Below are 22,079 nucleotides of genomic sequence, written 5' to 3' on the forward strand. Positions count from 1 at the left end.
TCTCTAACATTTGCATGACCACAACGAAAGTACCAGTGTTTCAGTTTTTAAAAATAGAAAGGTAAAAGGTAGTGGTTTTCCATCTTGGCTGCACATTGGGAAGTGTATTTTTTTAAATACTGAGGCTTGGGTCACACCCCCCACTCTCCCACCAGAGATACTGATTGAATTGTTCTGGGGTGTGGCTTTCTCATCAAAAGTTTAAAAATCTTACCAAGAGAGTTCCAACATGCAGCCAATGTTAAGAACTGCAGTTATAAGTTAATGCTAGCATTTTGAAAATCAGTATTATATCCATAAATGGAACATGCAGCCGTTACCTTTATTCTAACCCAAGGGAAACAGGTTCATTTTTAAGGAGCATCTTCAGGTGCCAGGCATGGTGCTGAGTACTATTACCTTTTTTATTTTTATAGCAATACTGTGAAGTGAGAAGAGTAAACCCAATTTAAAAGGTGAAGAAAGTGAGGCTAAGGGAAGAGAAGTAATTTGCTCAAGGTGACAGTGTTTGTGGAGGTGAAGCTAGCAACTGGGACTCAATCCCAGGTTTATATGATTCATCTTTTTTCTTACCTTTCCTTTAAGACACAGTTGTAAAGGGTAGCTTATCATGGCTTGCTTGAAGACCTACATTCTTTTGTGCCTTATATCTAGGGATAAGAAATGAAATCTGTATGTTCTAATCACTATAATCTATAAGATTGCTCAAAATCAGCGTTCAACAAATTATAACCCACTGTCAGTTTTTGGGTGGCTTATGAGGTAGAATGGTTTTTACATTTGTAAATGGTTGAAACAAAATTAAGGAAGGCTATTTCATGGCCCATGAAAATGATACGAGATTCAAAATTTGGTGACCACAGATACAGTTTTATTGGAACACAGCTACACTTATTTGTTATGTTTTATCTGGGGCTGCTTTCCCACCACAGCAGCAGGGCTGAGTACCAGCAGCAGAGACCATATGGACAGCATAGCCTAGAATATTTACTATTTAGCCCTTTACAAAATAAAGTTTGTTGACTTCTGCTCTAAAGTAAAACCTGATAGAGAAACCTTAATGTACAAAACTGACATATAGTATAGAGAATGCTTGTTCACATTAACAAATATATAACAATACAAAACAATTTTCAAGGTTCTTTGAAGGTATAAGCTACCCTAGTGCATTTAGGTGTTGGTTTAAAAATCATTAGGTGCCCCTGGGGGTTAATGATTATATAAATGTAAAGCAAAAGCACCATGAACCATTATTCACAGAAGATTAGTCACAGAAAAAGGTAAGAACCCTTACAAATGATGTCACTAGCAACTCAGGATTAATTGTAATGACTCAATTTATTTTTAGCTTTACTTGTACATTAAGTAGATCAGTGCATGATTCTGTTTCTATTTTTGCACTGTTTCTTTTTCCAAAATTTCTACTTTTAAAAATACTGGTATATACATCAGTGTTTTCAGAAATGTACTAATTCAGTAATGTGCTATCTTTGCTGTAGCAACTGTACCAGAGTGTCTCAAAATGTGTTCCTTGGATCACATGCATCAGAATCATCTAGGATGCTTGTTTTAAATACATATTCTAGGGTCTCAGACCAGACCTACTGATTCAGAACCTCTGAGGGCAGGATTCTGCCTTTTTCCAAGCTCCCAAGGTGAATCTCATGTATCTTGTAGAGTGAAAAACCCATGCTACGTCATGGGTGGTTCTATTGACAATTATACTAGGAACATAGATTTAGAGGAGCAACAAGCAGGGTATAGGGATTCCTGCAGAGAAGTGGAGGAATATCAGGGTTCTGTATTCCTGGGGTGTATGATTGAAAGCAAATAGGGAAACCATCTTGCTAATAAGAAGCAGATTCATCCAAGTGGACAGAGAAATAATAGAAATGAGGAAACATTAAAAGAATGAAAGCTGGGATGGATTGCTGCTAGTTTTTTCTGCTTATCAGAATATGATTGATCTAAGAGCCATTTCCCTTCTTGGCATCCTTTCTTCATCCTAGAAATGACCAAGTGTGCCAGACATTTATGTTTTCTCTTTCAGATGCACTCTTCATCCCTTTCCATCTACTCTGTTCTCTGTCTGGGGAGGCTAAACTGTATGGACTCCCCTGCCATGTGGATTCTATTTGGGGTGATCAATGGGGTGCCCAAGAAGGAGATTAGAGAGGGGGAGTGGAGTGAGGCCCCCTCACTGTGGAACCAATCTAGCTACCTGTCTATTTAGACTGATAGTCATTGCTGTGTTCAAGGTGGCCTTTTCTACATAATAACTCCACTGCCAGGTTCTGTTACATGCTTTTGCCTTGTCCCTTTGGGTCTGAGGGCAGTAATAGCTCCATGGTTGCAAACCCCAGGTTAACTACAAAATCCTTTACGTTTCTACAACCTGCCCACATGTTTATATATATTTAAACACTCTTGGAGTTATTCTAATTTGACTGTGATTTCTGTTGCCTGTTTGGACCCTACTGTAACAGCAACCAAATGTCTACAGGTGGAATCCAAAAGGAAAGGGGGCATCATCTCTTTAGTGAGCAAAGCTGTAGTTCATTAAACATGACAAGAGACCTCACATGTACTATTATCCCGCCTAAGACCCTCTTCTCTCCACCTCTTTATCTGGCTAACTCCTGGTCATTTTAAAAGTCTCACCTTGAATGTCAGCTTCTAAGAAATTCCTCAAATGGTTCCACCAAACTAAATTAGTTTCCCCTGCTATACCTTCTCATAGTATGCTTTATGTTTTCCTTAATTGTTCTTATGCATATTATAAGTCATTTATCTTATATTATCTTTGGACATCTCTCACACTAGACCATGATCTCTCGGAGGGTTCTATTTTGTGTTTAACACCTGCCCTTTGCAAGTGCTCATTCAGTTTTTGTTGAATATGTGCATGAATAAAATATATCTATCCTAGCCAATTTCACTGTTATCCTTTTCCCTGGGAAAAACTATGACATATATAAACTGTACCTATATAGCATGCTATTTTCTGTACTTCCATAAACCCAATAATATGGACCAATTATGCCAATGCCCACACAGAACTCTAAATCTCAGGTGAATGGTTCTACTTGTTTCCCAGAAACTTGTCTATTTTATGAAACATTTGCTGTAAGAAAGGAGGCAGAAACCTATCAAATAAATTGTCAGTACTTGATAAAGTAACAACAAATCATACAAAGCAAGAACAATTGCATGGTAAGTGTAGGACTGGTGCTAGGTTAAACTCGGTGAGTGGGCATTTAATGTACCTTTTCCTAACAAATGGGAAAAAGACCCACTGGATCCCCACACTCTCCTTTCCTTCTCTCCAAAGTATTTCTAATCAGAGACACTAGCAGACATCTACTTATAATAAAAGCCTTCTCCTTAGAGAATCAAAGTGACAGAAATTTTTAGGTAGTAAATTTGACAAAGCAGCAGGTTTTCATTTACTGCATTCTCTTTCTGAGAACTTAGTTACATTTCCTAAATAAGTAGCCTGATTTAGATGAAGAGAAAAAAATTTTAATCACTCCAAATGTTTGGAGATAGAGTAACTAGTGAGAACTCTTCATAATTTGTTTTCTCCATTCCAATGCCTCATCCTGTGTGGATTTCGGTTTCTTTGTAGCCTAAGTCTTTGGGGGACACAGATGTGAATAAGTAAGGTACCCCTACAGATCCACATCAGCCTGTGTTTAATTTGCATTCCTCATTTCATCCATTCACAGTCCCAAGCCCATTTCAGTTTTTCTCTTCATGGAACAAAATATCCCAGCCCCAAGGATTCATCTCTTTCTCTTCTTGAAGGACTACAGTCAGTGCAGTTTCTCTTGACAGCTGCCACCTCATGCTGAGAAATCATGCAGATAACCACCCTTCTCCAAGTCATCACAAGCCCAGAGATGCTCTTTCTGCATTGCACCAAATGCCACAGTGAAGAAAAGAAAATCAGTCAGAATCTTCCTGCATTTCAGTATGGGCTGACCTTCCTCTTTTGTGAGTGATTTCAGGGATCAAGAGAAAACTATTTAGGTCCTGTCCACTAATTTGCTAATGTTTGAAATTCCTTTGTTAAAGACTTAACTTAAGTTTAATATTATAGGCCCTGTTTAAAAACAATTTCCCTGTGTGAGATAACACATAGTACATTGTTAATCATTGACATTTCAGTTTGAATAAGATCACCAGATGCATTTTGAAAGTAGATTTCTATAACGAGTAAGGGGCGAAAAAACATGAGGACCCCAAATTAAGTACAGAGGAGAGCAGAAAGGGGACACTTGTCTCTCAGTATAAACAGCATCTACTTTTGCTTCCATACTTCCCTTACCTCAGTCCCAGTTTCAACTAACATTGTTAAATTTTGTCAGGTATTGAAGGCATTTCAAATAGAGTAATATGCAGTGAATTTTCTCTGATTATTGCCAAGCCAGATAAGTATTGACTTCATTATTAAAGTATGCATATATTACAAAATTAATATAAAAATGCACATTTTAGACTTGTCATTATTCGTATATATATGTGTGCGTATGTGTATATATATATATATATATATATATATATATATATATTTGTGTGTGTGTGTGTCTATTTCTTAATATGAGTTAAAACAGTATATGGATTCAGCATTACCCAAGGCAGTGGAATTTAAAGACGTGAAAATACAGCAATCATATACATTATTTTGTACAATTACCCTTCAGTAAATGCAAACAGGGACATTTATTAAGCGCTTCAAAATTTGTATCTCCACCTAGTGGTAACTGATGGAAATAACATGTTTTTAAATAAATATTTTAAGCACTGGGAGTGGGTAAATTGAGATGTTCTTGGTCAACAGCATTCATTATCAATTCAGTTATATTTTTGTATGGGATGGAAAGTACAAAGTAAAGCTAGACGTGCAGTTGGCAAAGGGTAGCCAAGTACTGTTCTACTACCCGTGAAAAATATAGAGTAGGCATAAATTATTCGATATGGAACAAGCCAGGATTTCAAGCAGCATTTATATAGCAGAAATCTCATAGGACTAAAGGATAAGGATGGACGGTTTATTTTGAACACCAAGAAGGGAGCCAGGGAATTACCTCCGTTTGCTCTTTTTTTTCTGAGAACATCACCTAATGGCCATCCTTCTCCATGGCTTCCCAGAGTCAGTCTCCTTGATGACAAAGAATGTTTGTGAGAGAAGTCATTTGGGGATATGAAAGAAGCCCTTGGTTTCCTCAAGTGTCTCATTTAAAATCCTGCTGAGTGGAAATATCAATAAAAAATTTATCTTAAACTGATATAGGCACAAAGCATATCTGCCTCCAGACTCTGAGGCTGCCAAAGAGAAACACTTAGTTGAGGGAACAACTTGTTAAAAATGTGTTAAGTTCCCTGTTCCAAATTTTCTCAGAGCCTTTCTTACATGAATTCTTTCCCAGATAAGGTAGAATAAGTCCCTGAGAGAGATACCTAGGATTTTTTTTTTTAATATATAAAAGAAAGACAAACCTGGTTCCATTTTATCTTTTTTTCTGTCATAAAAGAAAGGATTGCTTAGATTTATCAACTACCATAGAGCTTTCATCCTGCTATGGCTGGGGAAAAATAATGTCTAATAAGCGGACCATAACATTTATAGATTCACATAATTTATGTAAAATTTCATACTATTTATTGTGAGTTGCCTCAGTGCTGGAAAAATCTAATAGACACCTTATGTATGCAGTTCCTTAGGCTTCGCCTGTGCTTGCAAAGGACAATGACCTGAGAATTTATTCCAAATTCCATGGACAACTAGGACACTATATTTTTTAATTTAGTCGTGGATTTCTGGCTTGAATCACAAGAATTTTGATTCTTCACTTGAGCTTGCTTATTTATTCACTCACAATACAGTGGTGATAGTGACAATACCCTGATTTTCCCTTGAATAATATTTTATTCATTCATTCATTCATTTATTCTGATTCAATTAAAAGAATTCTTTCTGGATTCAATGGCTTTTGGCTGTAGCACATAGTTTTCTGTCTATGTATTTATTTAACGAGTGCTTATTCATCATGTTACATATCATGTGTGGAGTTAGGTGCTGGGAATACAATCATAATTTGGGACTAGATGGGAGGAAGTTCGTAGGAGTTGTTTCTTCGAAAAATATTTACGCCAAGTGCCACAGCTGTAACAAACCATGACATAATTAATGTTTACCTCTGATGACTTTTTACCTTCCTTTTAGTTCTGCAAAGATTTCTGCAAGGAACTGCTCTCTACCTTTTCACAGTCATAACTTAACCCTCCCTGCAGGATGCTGCCTGCTATAGAAGCAACGTCCTTCTGTTGTCTCTTACCTACAGAATTCTGTCCTCCTGAGGCTGAATCACATTGTCACAAAGCACACCCGTAGGCCTGAGTGTAAGCAGAACTGTTTGGGGCGGTTATAGCGGGAGCTTGGGCACTTAGGCTGGGGTATCCACCAGCCTAAGGGATCTGAGACACCACCTGCAGGGCTGGACAGAGCCTGGTCAGGAAGTAAAAGGGTATGAGCTACAGGCCTCCAGCCAGAGGTGACCAAGAGCTCCCAGTGCTGTCAAGTAGAGGATCATATGAAGGTAGGGGGACAGAAGAGATTTTATTTGTCATTCTAGTAGCTCTGTTGACAACTTTTAAATATTTAGATATACATTACATTGACTCCATTTATTCTCCTGCCCCCAGCCCTGCAGAGGTTTAGGATAGGCCTGATAACTCCTTCCCACCTGCTGTCTCTGCTCCGCGCCCACCCCGCTGGGCATCACTGCCTCTCACCAGCTCCCCTGGCACGGCTTTCCCTCCCCGGCTGCTCTGCCGCTGCTTCTCTGGCACCAGGGCCTTTACTGCTGTTCCTCTTAGGAGGTGTGAGAACCCTCCTGGTACGAAAGCTGTTTGGAAAGCACGCTTTGCTCCAGGTTCGTTTTGAATGTTACCCTCTCTCAGAGGTGAAGCCAGACTGTACTGCATGTGCTCTAGTGTTGAAAGAGACACTAAGTAAAATACATCTTTCTGTTTTTATATACAGACTTCACAGGACTCGGATATGAGTCCAGTAAAGATAAGAGACATATTCCCATGACAGAGAATATTATCCTGTGAGGAGATCAAAGTTAAGTAATTTGCCTAATGATGTACAGAAATAAGTGACAGAACTACGCTTAAATCTGTGTTTCTGATTTCAAATCTAGGGCTCTGTATGTGATACCAAGCTGGCACTTGCTTTCATTTTATCAGTACTTAATGACGTCCTTTTGAATTGTTCTCTAATTGTTTTATTCATGTTTATTTTCCTTGTCTCTTAAGGCTGTAAACGTCTGAAGGCAAAGTCAAAAGTTGCAAGGGCACTATAGGATAATGATGAGAAAATAGTAGATGCTCCAAATAAATTATTGGATAGCATAAGCTTGGTCTTTGGGATAATAATCTGCTCTATCAAAGACAGTTTTCAGAGACAGGAAAACCTAATTCAAGTCTCTGCAATACCACTTACTATTCGTGAGATCTTGGACAAAGTGCTTAATCTAAGACTTTGTTTCTTCATCTGTAAAATGGGCATGTTAAAAAAAATTTACCTAATGGAATGATGATGATAATTCATTTATATAACATAGGTAAAGCACAGAGAACATAATACACTCTTAATAAATATACTGTCTAGCTTCATCCTCATCATCATTTTCTAATAAAATTTCAGAAATCACATGGCAGATAATATTTTGCCATTTTACTAAGGAGTCAGTTTGCTTAATAATCAGGGACAAGAACCCACTTTAAGACTGGTAGATGTGTTAGCAACCAGCTGTCCCATTAACTCCATGAATATTTTAATGAGGTTTACAGCTCCAATGGATCTATTTCTTCATGAACATCAGCAATAAAAACTTAGTGGATACCAAGGATATGTTACAGAGAGTCCAATGTATCATGAAGAGCTGACACATATCCATTTCTGGATGTAGTGGGTATGGGTCTCAGGTAGGCTGAACTGGCGTGAACAGGAGCATCAGAGCCACTATTTCTGCCCAGCCCACGTGGTTTTGCAGAGAAAATATTCGGCAACGCTCAGAGGCATTATCTGCAGCACTGGGCCACGCACTTATTGTTCTTTTTTTTTTTTTTTTTTTTTGCGGTACACGGGCCTCTCACTGTTGTGGCCTCTCCCGTTGTGGAGCACAGGCTCCGGACGCGCAGGCTCAGCGACCATGGCTCACGGGCCCAGCAGCTCCGCGGCACATAGGATCCTCCTGGACCGGGGCACGAACCTGTGTCCTCTGCATCAGCAGGCGGACTCTCAACCACTGCGCCACCAGGGAAGCCCTTATAGTTCTTGAGTGAGCTCATTTTCATACTATGAAAAAGAAAACCTTACTCCTCTCGTATCTAAGAACTACTTGTTTTCTATGTTTTGAGGGAAAAGTTACAAAAGCTCTTTTTGTTATAAATGGGGTCCATTTTACTACCTCATCATAGCTCTAGAAATTAACACTTGCATAGCGCCTGAAAGTCTTAAAAAGAAAGCACTGGCTAAAGATAAGTTGTCTCACATTTCTCCTGTGTCATATGTATTAGACTCATTTGAAAGTTCCTTGAGGACAGAAACACTGCCGTTTTCTCCACTGTATACAGCCCAGTGTGAAATACATGCTATGAAAACCAGGGCAGGCAAATCTTTCCTCGGACCCCTCCCCATCATATTTGCTTATCCCCACATTCCTCATGTTTGATACAGGCCTCAGACAGGCCACGTGCCTGTTGAAGAAACCTATTAAAGAATTGACTGTCGTTCAACATCTATCTTTCAGCTCCAGACGTAGATGGTTTATTGTGCAAAATAAAAGACTTGGGTATTCAGCTGACAGAGAAAGTAGAAACCTCTTTGTTGACAGAAATAAAATGTGTCATGTCATAGATGTTGATATCACATATTAATCGCCCCTGCTGGGGAACATGGGCCCCCTGGTGCGGTGTGCTATAAATATTGACGTGCTCACCCTGAACTGGCAGGATGCCTGGGAAGCCATGAGAGGTATAGATGAAAGGATTTTCATAAAGGTGTGCTCAGTTGCTCTCCATCCTTCTTTTTTTCTGCTTTGGAATCTATGCATCTCCAACTAATTGCTTCCCATCCAACCCCACAAAGTTTGAAAAAAACCTTTCCAGATATTCCAGGAATATGGTGGACTCTCCTTTCTCTTTTCAAATGAATACCTAATCCTTTTATCTTTTACATTTTATATGGTTTTGGACAGAAGTCACATCATCCCCAGCTGGCTGCCTATCCAGTAGAGTGAAAAGTTGTCTGGCATCGGCTGCTGGTGAGGAAACATACAGGCCATTTCAGCTGCAGGGGCAGAATTTTATTCTGTGAAGTTATTTTCAGTTCAGGGGACACTTTCCAGTAATCAAGTTGACAGTCTTTCTTAAAGTTACATGCCAACCAGAAGAAAATTGTTGTTTCTGAAGACTGAGCAAATGCTGATGCTCACAATTGCAAAATGCCAGTTATCTTTTGGCATATTTGCTGTTGTTTCACTGCTGTTTACAAATCCTTGCCAACCATAAGATAGAGTATGAATTGTGACCAGACTGAAGTCAAAAATTGGGTCCTTTCATTGAATTATAGGGACATATTCCTTCAGCAGACTGCATTGTAGATGATTTCTGCACTAATATATTTCTTTTCATCAAACAGATATTTATTGAGCCTCCAGTGTATGTCAGGCACTGTTCTAGGTACTGTGAATATAGGGATAAACAAGTGGGGCAGAGACAGACAAGGTTCTCTGCTGTCAATTTATGGTCTCAAAATAGGACCTCCAAAAAGAAAAATAAACAAGGAACACATCAGTTATATATTCCGAACATTAAAACCGAATAGGAGACCTGGTGGTTACTGTGGATTGGGTGGTCAAATAGGATGAAGTGTACATTTTTTAAAGTTACCAGCAGATTACAGATGGGGGAAGAGATTGTGCCAAGCAGCATGTATTCCTCATGCAAAGGTGTTTAATGTGGGAACGTTAGGCATTTTTAAGGAACAGTTGGTCAGTGCCTTTGAATATTTTTAAATTTTAAATGACAAGAGAGGCAAATTTGACTGAGAGTATGTGAAAAGAGAGTACAGGAAGCAATTCTTTAAGGATATTTCACCAAAAAATTACTTTAAGGGCTTCCAACAAAGGTCTGGACAACTAGGACCGAGAGTAGATGGCAAGATCACCCAGTCTTATCCAAGATGAGAAATTTGTTGGTGAGAGAGATTCTAATGGGTCCTCTATCTCAAAAGGCTATCCTGGCACCCTTAGTTTGGAGGAAAGCCCATCTGCCTTGGCAAGCAATGACAGTTCCTCTCTTTTGTATCTGTTCTTAGCGCTTGGCATAGAAGTTAATAAATGTTGCGTGCTCACATTTTGTAGGTGATATCAGTGAGTAAGCAAATGTGAAAAATCTGACTCCTTACCCCAATTTGGAAATCTAGACTAGCCGGTAAGCTATGTAGAATGTCCTGTCCTAACCTCTACCATTCTGTAGCACTTGGAGAGAGAGCTTTAAGGTAGAAAGCAGCATGTGATTCAGAATATTGCTTAAAATTGCTCTGGACCTTTATTTTGCAATATTTGCAAATTAACATCTTATGAGAAATGCCAGCGAATTGTAGTTACTGGCCTAACTTAATTTGACTTCATTTTGCAATCTCATAAGTATGCTTAGTTCAGGGAAATGAAGCTTTTTTGTCACGTAGAGTAAAGCATGCTTCAGATTATTCTCTCAGGGAAACGTACATTTAAAAATAGGTCACATTGACTAAATTTGTCTGACTTTTTTTCATAGAGAAGATTTTTTTTCAAAGCAATTTTTTGGGTTTAGATGTTTTCCCAGAACCTAAACTATCACATTCACCTCAAATTTCCGCATGGCAAGTTTCTTTTTAGAAATGGTCTGAGAAATGCAATTAGAATTTTTTAGGTGGGGAAGTAGCTCAGGGAAGTTTCTTTTTAGAAATTGGATTTCACAGATATAATGTGAATCGCACAAAGCAATCTATCCGACAGGGGAAGGACCTGACAGTGCTTAGAGATTTTATTTTGGAAGGGTTTGGCAACACTGGCTGTTTCAGTTTATTTTAATGACAGATGAATAGGAGATGCTAAATATTTGATATCAAGATTTTTTTATTGAAATAAAATTGTATTAAATTATTTACAAAACTGTTTCAAGCAACTTTATCCAAACTGTAGGGCTTGAATCATTTCTATTCTTTGCAAAGCATTCTATTTCTGTTCTGGATTGGTGAGACAGTAAACATTGTGAATGTTTCTGGTCCCTACTGAATTTTGATTGAAAAGAGAAGAATAGGTATTTTGATACTTACTATGTTCTTTTTCTTGGGCTTTCTGACCTTTCCAAAATAGAACTGTCAATTGAATTAAATCATATTGACTACTTTCCAGTGCAAGGCTTCTACTTGAAGAAAAAGGAGTGAAAAAAGGTCCCTACGCTTAATTATTCAATCTAGGGTTACAGGCATCTTTGTACTGCCCATTGGTTATCACTATCTGAAATTTCTGTATCATTTTAAATTCATCCCCTAAGCTGAATTTAATTCTCACTTTGGTTAATGTTAGTGGTGAAATACAGCCTGAAATATAGAAGACATTCTTGAAGCCTCTCTTTATTTATCCTTCACACTCAATCAGTTTTCAAGTTCTTTCAAATATATCTCTTCAATATGTCTTAAACTGAGTTTATATTCTCATGTCTAAGGACATAATTATTGTTCCTGAATTACTAAAATAGTCTTCCAAATTCTGTATACATGTCTATAAGTATAAAGTTATCAATTATCTTTTCTTAAAAAGTCTGTCCTCATTTTAACTAAATTTTATTATTGTTCATTTGAAAAATAATGCTTGATTATGAATCAATTTAAATAAGAATACAAATAATAATTACTACAAGTTATTGGATGGTTCTGATGACTCATGTGGTGTTCCCAGGGCTTTGTGCATATTCTTTCATTTATTCTCAAAATAACCATATCAGGTGAGTATTATTAGTGTCTGCATTGTAAAGTTAAGCATATAGTATTTAAAGGTTTACTTTTTATAATGTATATTCTTTTTATGAAAATAGTCTTTATTTTTCTTAGTTGGCTAAGTAAAATATTTGGCTCTTCTAGAGTAATTCTAATGTGTTGATTGATTGAAAGTTAGCTGAGATGCAAAGTAGACAACCTCTGTTTGATTGTGGGATGGCTTTGATAGATTCTTTTCCTTGATTAGGCCTGTCATTTAGAAAGATACTCTGACAACAGTTTATACGATGTTTTATTGGATATTCTACCACATGGCAGGTATTCCCTAAATTTTTGTTCAATAAATAAGGTTTAAAGACTAGTTGATATGCTGTTATATAGATCAGGAGAGATGAGAACTCAGAGAGAGTGGAATTCATATGAAAAGGAGAGGTCAGATGTTATGTGCCCATAGAAATAAAGTGATCAGAATTTGGTGATAAAAGGAAGTGTCCAGGAGAGCTCTGGAACTTTAAAAGCAACCAAGATGATAGTGATGTTGCATTGGTACAGAAGGATGAGAATTTTCATGTGGGTGCTGGAATTGATCGAAGCTTTGAACATTTGAGTCCAATTACACAATAGTTTTGTCTGTTTATTTTGTTCATTTTTAAGATGATTATTCTTATTTCAAGCAATTAAAGTAAGTTTCTTCTAGTTCTGTTATACTTTCTAAATAATTTCCTGTCCCCATCCCACTATCAGTATCTATTAAAGGAAAATTTCTCATAAAAATAATTTAGACTGGCATACTTTTCTTATGGGCATTTATATTTTAAACCAACTTTTTGATTGTGGAATTTTATTAGTGTGTACAGCAAATTACCACAGCATAAAACAACCTGCATTTTATTATCTCAGAAGTTTTGTGGATCGGGTGTCTGGGCACAGCTTAACTGGGTCCTCTGCTTAGGGTATCATAGCTTACAATCAAGGTGTCCTCCAGGGCTGGGTTCTCAGCTGGAGACTCAGGTGGGGAAATATGCACTTCCCTTCTAGCATTGTTGTTGGCAACATTCAGTCCCTCGTGATTTTAAGTTTCATGGAAGCTTGCCTTCTCAAAGCCCACAAAGGGAGAAGTAGGCTAACATGATTGAGTCTTTTATAATGTAACATAATCATGGGAGTGAAAGCCTATCACCTCTGCTATATTCTGTTGGTTAGAAATGAGGCATAGTTCCTGCTAACTCTCAAGGGGAGGGAATTTACAAGGATATGAACCCCAGAAGGCAGAGATCATGGGGCCACTTAAAGTATGCCTGTTACAGGAATAGAAGAATTGGCTCATGGTGAAAATTTTACTGTAGTTTAATTTCTTGTTTTCCAAATCTCTTCTCAACATATTAACTTTGGTTAATGAGGATTTAATGCTGTTACCAACGTCCTACTATGGCAAAATGTACTCTATGATGAAATATCTGCACTATTTTTTCCAACTTTATTGAGATATTATTGCCATGTATGTAAGTTTAAGGTGTACAATGTGATGTTTTGATACACATATGTGTTGTGAAATGAGTACCACAATAAGGTTAGTTAACATACCCACCCCTTCACATAATTGCCTTTTTATTTTTATTTTTTAATGATAACATTTAAGATCTATTTTCTTAACAAATTTCAAATATAAAATACAGTATTGTTAATTGGAGTCACCATGCTATAAATTAGATCCCCAGAACTTATTTATCTTATCACTGGAAATTTGTACCCTTTGACCAATATCTCCCCTTTTCCCACATTGTCTCTGGCAATCACCATTGTACGTTCTATTTCTATGATTATGGCTTTTTCAGATTCCACATATAAATGAGAGCATGCAGCATTTTTCTTCCTCTGTTTGACCTATTTCATGTAGCATAATGCTCTCAAGGTCCATCCATGTTGTATAAATGACAGGTTTTCCTTTTTTATAGCTGAATAATATTCCATTGTATGTATATACCACATTTTTTTTTTACTCATTTATCCTTCCGTGGAGACTTAGGTTATTTCTATTTCTTGGCTATTGTAGATATTGCTGCAATGGATATTGAGATGCAGATATCTTTTCAAGATAATGATTTCATTTCCTTTGGATATATACCTAGAAGTGGGATAGCTGGGTCATACAGTAGTTCTATTTTATAATTTTCTGAGGAACCTCCAAACAGTTTTCCATAGTGGTTGTACCAATTTACATGTACACCAACAGTGCACAAAAGTTTTCTCTTCTCTGATCCTCACCACCACTTGTTTTCTTTTGTCTTTTTGATAATAACCATTCTAACAGGTGTGAGGTGATTTCTCATGGTGGGTTTGATCTGCATTTCCCTCCTGATTAGTGATTTTGAGCATCTTTTCATGTATTTTATGGCTATCCATATGTCTTCTTTTGAAAAAATGTCTATTTAATAAATCATTGTTCATTTTTCAGTCAGATTGTTTGCTCTTTTTGCTGTTGAGTTTCTTTTTTATATTAACCCCTTATTACATAGATAGATTGAAAATATTTTTTTTCCCATTCTATACTTTGCTTTTCATTCTGCCGATTGTTTCTTTTGTTGTGCAGAAGCTTTTTGTTTGGTATAGTCCCAGTTTATTTTTGTTCTTTTTTGCTTGCACATTTGGTATCATAGTGAAGAAATCATTACCAATATCAATGCCAAGGAGGTTTTCTCCATGTTTTCTTCTAGGAATTTTAGTTTTGAATCTTATATTTAAATCTTTAATACATATTGAGTTGATTTTTGTGAGTAGTGTTAGAAAGGGGTCCAATTTCATTCTTTTGCATGTGACAACTCAGTTTTCCCAACACCATTTATTGAAGGGATTATCATTTCCCCATTTAATATTCTTGACTCCCTTATCAAATATGAGTTGACTATATATGCATGCATTTATTTCTGGACTCTCATTTCTGTTTTATTGGTCTGTGTTTCTGTATTGATGTAATAAAGTTTTGAAATCAGAAATTGTGATGTCTCCAAAGTCAGAATTACATTGGCTATTTGCAGTCTTCTGTGGTTCCAAACAAATTTTAAAATTGATTTTTCTATTTCTGTGAAAAATTGCTATTGGAATATTGATAGGGATTGCATTGAATCTATAGATGGCTTTGGTGGTATGGACATTTTAACAATATTAATTTTTCCACTCCATGAGCATGAGATATCTTTCCATTTATTTGTTTTTTCTTCAATTCCTTTCAACAAAGTCTTGTAATTCTCAGTGCACACATCTTTTACCACCTTTGTTAAATTTAGGCTTAAGTATATTTTTATTTTTGATGCTATTATAAATGTTTTCTTTATTTCTTTTTCAGATAGTCCATTGTTAGTATATAGAAACATGGCTGATTTTTGGATGTTGATTTTATATCCTGCAACTTTACTGAATTTGTGTATTAGTTCTAATGTTTTTTTTTTGGTAGAGTGGTAAAGTCTTTAGAGCTTTCTACATATAAGGTCATATCATCTGCAAAAAGATAATTTTACTTCTTTTTGTCTGATTAAGATTCTTTGTTTCTTGCCTGATTGCTATGGCTAGGACTTCCAGTACTGAACTGGGTTAAAATGGTGAGAAAGGGTAACATTGTCTTGTTACTGATCTTATAAGAAAACCTTTCAAGTTTTCACTATTAAGTATGTTAGCTATGGGCTGAGCATATATGGGCTTTATTATATTGAAGTACATTCCTTGTAAACTCAATTTGTTGAGAGTTTTTATCTTGAATGGATGTTGAATTTTGTCAAATGTTTTTTTCTGCATCTGTTGAGATAATCACATAATTTTTATCATTAATTCTATTAGTATGATATATCACATTTATTGTCTTGCCTGTGATGAACTATCTTTGCATCCCAGGAATGAATCCCAATTAATCATGGTGTATGGTCCTTTTAATGTGCTGTTGAATTCAGTTTGCTAGTATTATGTTGAGAATTTTTGCATCTATATTTATTAAGGATATTAGCCTGTAATTTTCTTTTATTGTAGTGTCTTTCTCTGTCTTTGTATCAGGGTAATGTTGACCTTGTAAAATGAGTTTGGGATTGTTCTCATCTTTAGTTTTTCAGAAGAGTTTGAGAAGAATTGGTGTCAGTTCTTTAAATGTTTGGTAGAATTCACCAGTGAAGCCATCTGCTTCTGGGCTCTTTTAGTTGGCTGGTTTTTTTTTTACCGTTTCAATCTTCTTACTCATTATTGGTCTGTTCAAATTTTCTGTTTCTTCATGATTCAGTCTTGGCTGATTGTATGTTTCTAGGAATTTATCTGTTTGTTCTAGGTTACCCAATTTGTTGGATGTTTATAACGTTTATAGTAGTCTCTTATGATCCTTTGTATTTCTGTGGTGTCAGTTGTAATGTCTCCACTTTCATTTCTGATTATTTATTTCAGTGTTCTCTCCTTTTCTCTTGGCTGGTCTAGCTAAAGGTTTGTCAATTTTGGTTATCTTTTCAAAAAATCAGATCTTACTTTTGCTGGTCTTTTCTACTGATTTTCTCTTCTCTATTTCATTTATTTCTTCTTGAAGTGTAAAAGTTAGGTTGTTTATATGAGATTTTTCTTTTTTCTTAATGTGTAGGCATTTATCACCATGAACTTCCTTCTTAGAACTGCTTTTGCTTATACCATTAGTTTTGGTATGTTGTGTTTCCCTTTTCATTTGTTTCAAGATAGCTTTTTTTTTTAAACATCTTTTTTGGAGTATAATTGCTTTACAATGGTGTTTTAGTTTCTGCTTTACAACAAAGCGAATCAGTTATACATATACATATGTTCCCATATCTCTTCCCTCTTGCATCTCACTCCCTCCCACCCTCCCTATCCTACCCCTCTAGGTGGTCACAAACCACCTAGCTGATCTCCCTGTGCCATGCAGCTGCTTCCCAGTAGCTATCCACCCTACATTTGGGAGTGTATATATGTCCATTCCACTCTCTCACTTCATCACAGCTTACCCTTCCCCCTCCCTATATCCTCGAGTCCATGCTCTAGTAGGTCTGTGTTTTATTCCCTTCCTACCCCTAGTCTCTTCTTGACATTTTTTTCATTAGATTCCATATATATGTGTTAGCATATGGTATTTGTTTTTCTCCTTCTGACTTACTTCACTCTGTATGACAAACTCCAGGTCCATCCACCTCACTACAAATAACTCAGTTTCATTTCTTTTTATGGATGAGTAATATTCCATTGTATATAAGATATCTTTTGATTTTCCCTTTTGATTTCTTCTTTGACCTGTTGTTTAGGAGTATGTTGTTTAGTTTCCACACATTTATGAATTTCCCACTTTTCCTTCTGTTATTGAATTTATAGTTTCATACCACTGTGTTCAGAAAAGATACTTGATATTATTTCAGTCTTTTACATTTGCTAAGGCTTGTTTTGTGACCTAACATTAATATCTATACTGGAGAATGTTCTGCATGCTCTTGAGAAGAATCTATATTCTGCTGCTGTTGGGTGGAATGTTCTCTATGTGTCTCTTACATCTATTTGGTCTAGTTTGATATAGTTCAAGTCCAGTGTTTTCTTATTGATTTTCTGGCTAGATGATCTATCCAGGGCCAAAAGTGAGGTATTGAAGTACCCTATTGTTTTTGTATTGCTGTCTACTTATCCCTTCAGATCTGTTAGTATTTGCTTAATGTATTTAGGTGCTCTGATGTTGGGTACCTGTTTATTTATGCTTGATATATCCTCTCGATGAATGTACCCCTTTATCATTGTATAATCACCATATTTTCCTCTCATGATAGTTTTAACTTAAAGTCTATTTTGTGTGATATAAATTTAGCTTCCCTTAGTCACTTTTACTTTTACTATCCCTTCACTTTGAACTTATGTATGTCCTTAAAGCTGAAGTGAGTGTCTTGTAGGCAGCACTTAGTTGGATTTTGTCTTCTTGTTTTTTAATCCATTTGGCCACTCTGTGCCTTTTGATTTGAGGTAAAATATTCTTGTTTGGCAATTTTCTCTTTCAAGAGTTTGACTCTATCATCTCACTCTCTCCTGGCCTGCAAAGTTTCTACTAATTCCATCTTATTAATTATTTTATGCTGTTTTGCAGTTTTCTTGTTACTTTCTTCTTCTTTTGTCATCTTTCTTTGTGAATTGATGATTTTCCAGAGTGAAATGCTTTGATTCCCATCTCTTTTATCTATCAACTGTAAGTTTTTGCCTTGTGCTTACCACAAGACTTACATAAAACATCTCATATAGAGATATAATAGTCTCTTTTAAGCTGATAACTACTCAACTTTAATCACATATAAAAATTCTACCCCTGAACTCTCTCCCCATATTTTGTTTGATATCTTATTTTACCTCTCCTTATATTATCTATCCATTAAAATTATTATAGCTCTATTTATTTTTAGTACTTTTGTCCTTTAAACCTTTTTTATTTGAGTTAAGTGATTTACACACCACCAAATTACTGTATTAGAGTATTTGAATTTGTCTATATATTTACCTTTATGAGTATGTTTTGTATTTTCACGTCATTTCATGTTACTAATTAGAGTCCTTTCATTTCAGCTTGAAGAACACATTTCGGCATCTTGTAAGACAGGTCTAATGGTGATGAATTCCTTCATTCCTGAAAGACAACTTTGCCAGGTAAAATATTCTTGTTTGGCAATTTTCTCTTTCAAGAGTTTGACTCTATCATCTCACTCTCTCCTGGCCTGCAAGGTTTCTGCTGCGAAATCCACTGATAGCCTTATGGGGATTCCTTTATTTATGAATTAATTTTTCTCTTGTTGTTTTTTCTTGTTGTTAAAGTTTTTCTCATTGTCTTTCATTTTATTTTATTTTTTTAGCATCTTTATTGGAGTATAATTGCTTTACAATGGTGTGTTAGTTTCTGCTTTATAACAAAGTGAATCAGCTATACTTATACATATATCCCCATATCTCCTCCCTCTTGCATCTCCCTCCCACCCTCCCTATCCTACCCCTCTAGGTGGTCACAAAGCACTGAGCTGATCTCCCTGTGTTATGTGGCTGCTTCTCACTAGCTATCTATTTTACATTTGGTAGTGTATATATGTCCATGCCACTCTCTTTGTCCCAGCTTACCCTTCCCACTCCCTGTGTCCTCAAGGGTGTGGAGAAAAGGGAAGCCTCTTGCACTGTTGGTAGGAATGTAAATTGATACTGCCACTATGGAGATTCCTTAAAAACCTAAAAAAAGAACTACCATATGACCCAGCAGTCCTACTACTGGGCATAATTCAAAAAGAGTCATTTACCACAATGTTTATTGCAGCTCTATTTACAATAGCCAGGACATGGAAGCAACCTAAGTGTCCATTGACAGATGAATGGATAAAGAAGATGTGGCACATATATGCAATGGAATATTACTCAGCCATAAAAAGAAATGAAATTGAGTTATTTGTAGTGAGGTGGATGGACCTAGAGTCTGTCATACAGAGTTAAATAAGTCAGAAAGAGAAAAACAAATACTGTATGCTAACACATATATATGGAATCTAAAAAAAAAAAAAATGGTTCTGAAGAACTTAGGGACAGGACAGGAATAAAGACGCAGATGTAGAGAATGTCTTTGATTTTAGACAGTTTTATTATAATGTGTTTGGAGAAGATTGTTTTGTGTTGAAATTCTGGGGTGACCTTTTAGCTTCGTGAACTTGGACATACAGATCTCTCCCCGGATTTAAGAAGGCAAAGTCCTTTACCAAGTCAGCCTGTCCTGAGATTCAAGCTGGTGTCCTTGGGTGGTCAGGTTTGGTATCTGAGTCAGCAAGTGTGCAGGCCTGTTGTTTATGTACACAGGGGCCATCCTGGTGCCTGGGTCCATGTGGATAGGCCTAGTGCTGGAGTCTGCAGTGATGGGCCTGGGACCTGTGTCTGCATGGGCAGGCTTGGATCATGGGTCCAGAGGGCCAATCAGGTCCCAGGGACCACTGGGGTGGGCCTGGCATTTAGGCTTACCTAACTCTCCTTCTCCCATGGGGAGAGTGTATCTCTCTGTGTGTTTGACTGCCTAGGCTTGGGGAGGAATGATGAAAGTAGTATGAATCTGTCTTTCCTACTGCTTTCATGCATCTTTTCTAATTTCAGTGCTTCACCCAGGTGCTATAATTCTTTACCTGGAATTCTCGGCTCTTATAAAATTATTTTTGCATGTGGATAGTTGTTCAAATTGATGTTTCTGAAAAAAAAAAAATTGATGTTTCTGGGGAGGGGACAAGCTCTGAAATTCTTATGCCACCATTTTTGCTGATATTACTCTCCCCATATTTTAGTTGTTGTTCTTTAATCTCAGATATTAGTTCCAAGTATGGTAAAAACAAAGGAAAAACCCAATAAGCTAGCAAACCAGAGCCAAAATAAATAAGCAAGCAAGCAAAAAAACAAACACACAGAATCTTCAGCCATCATGAGAGTCAATTCCAGAAGGAGGAGAAGTTTAGTTTCTAAAGGCAACAGGTCCCAGAGAAGTATTTATCAACCCAAAGTCTCTTGGTGCTTTCCTGAAATCTCCAGTTTATTCACAGATATGTTTTTTATTAAAGCAACTTGGCCCATATAATTGGAAAAAGCAGAACTGTCCCTTAGAAAGATAATTATCTGCTCATTAGGTGTTTATTTTAAAAAATGAGTTATATTCTCTTTCCTTTGCATTTGATTGCTGAGTCATTGAGTTGTAGGGGATATATTGTGGGTGAAGAGGAGGATCATGTAAGAACAATAGCAAATCCTTTGCCTGGAATTTGTTCTTTAGTTTTTAACTTATGCCTTCAGTCCTCATAAAGATTCTTATAGTGGTGAATTTCAAAATTTATACTTGTGCTTTGATTTATTAAGATAGTTACACAAGGAAAATAAAGTTGTAAAGATTTTGTAGAAAAGTTTACTAATTTGGTTTTGGTTAGGATTTTCTGTTTACTTGTTTAGAAGAAAGACTTGTGAATATTTAATTATCAACTCTTTTTTAACATCTTTATTGGAGTATAATTGCTTTAAAATGGTGGGTTAGTTTCTGCTGTATAACAAAGTGAATCGGCTATACATAAACATATATCCCTATATCTCCTCCCTCGTGCATCTCCCTCCCAAATGATATATACTGATCCATCAGTTAGACATGAAGCTCTCACCCTTTATATCATTTAAATAAAGATGTTAGACCCAAAATATTTTTATTTGATCTGAAAAACAGTATTGCAAATCCTGCCTGGAATCTTTGAAAACTGATTGAGGCTGTACTTCTGTAACTCATGGTGTACACAAAAATCATGGGCTTGTTCAGACAGTCACTTTGGAAGGATTATTTTAATGTAGAATTGTCACACCTACAAATGAATTACTTGATGGCTGAACTCATGGTGTAACTAACACATGCTTTGCTAGTTAACTTCTGTGTGTGTGTTTGAATAGATAGATAGATAGATAGATAAATTAGAATTTTATTTAATAGTGAAAATAATTTTTAGATAATATATTCAATCCCTCCTTACTAAGGAATTGGTGATACACTTTGATGCATCAGGTCCAGAGAGTGTTTCTGTCATGGTCCTGATTGTATCATGTTTTGATGTCCTGATTTGATGTAATCTCAAGAAAGTTATTCTGAGTTTCACCCTGATAGAGGTTAGGTTAAGAGAGCCATTGCAGATTGTATGCAGTCTCTTTTTGTAGTTTCTCAGCTATACTTCTATGGTTCTACCTACTATTTTGCTTAATTTTCTTTTTATAGGTATTTGAGATGCTTGAAGTTGAGGAATTTTCTCATGTTCAGTATACTTCTGGTAAAAGGCTGTGTCTGCCCTAGAAAGTAAACGTTTTTCTGTGCTATTCAGACAGATATTCCAGGTTAAAGTCATGCTTTCATTTTTTTGGAGGAAAGGAATGATCTCTAGGTTGGATATTCTGAAAACAATAGGGTACGGTATTCATGAAGAATTAAATCAGTGTTCCCTCCAGTTTTACTATTAAATTATCAGGGTTTGGTGTTTACCTG

Source organism: Kogia breviceps, chromosome 11 (genome assembly GCF_026419965.1).
Source record: "Kogia breviceps isolate mKogBre1 chromosome 11, mKogBre1 haplotype 1, whole genome shotgun sequence".
Lineage (NCBI taxonomy): Eukaryota > Metazoa > Chordata > Mammalia > Artiodactyla > Physeteridae > Kogia > Kogia breviceps.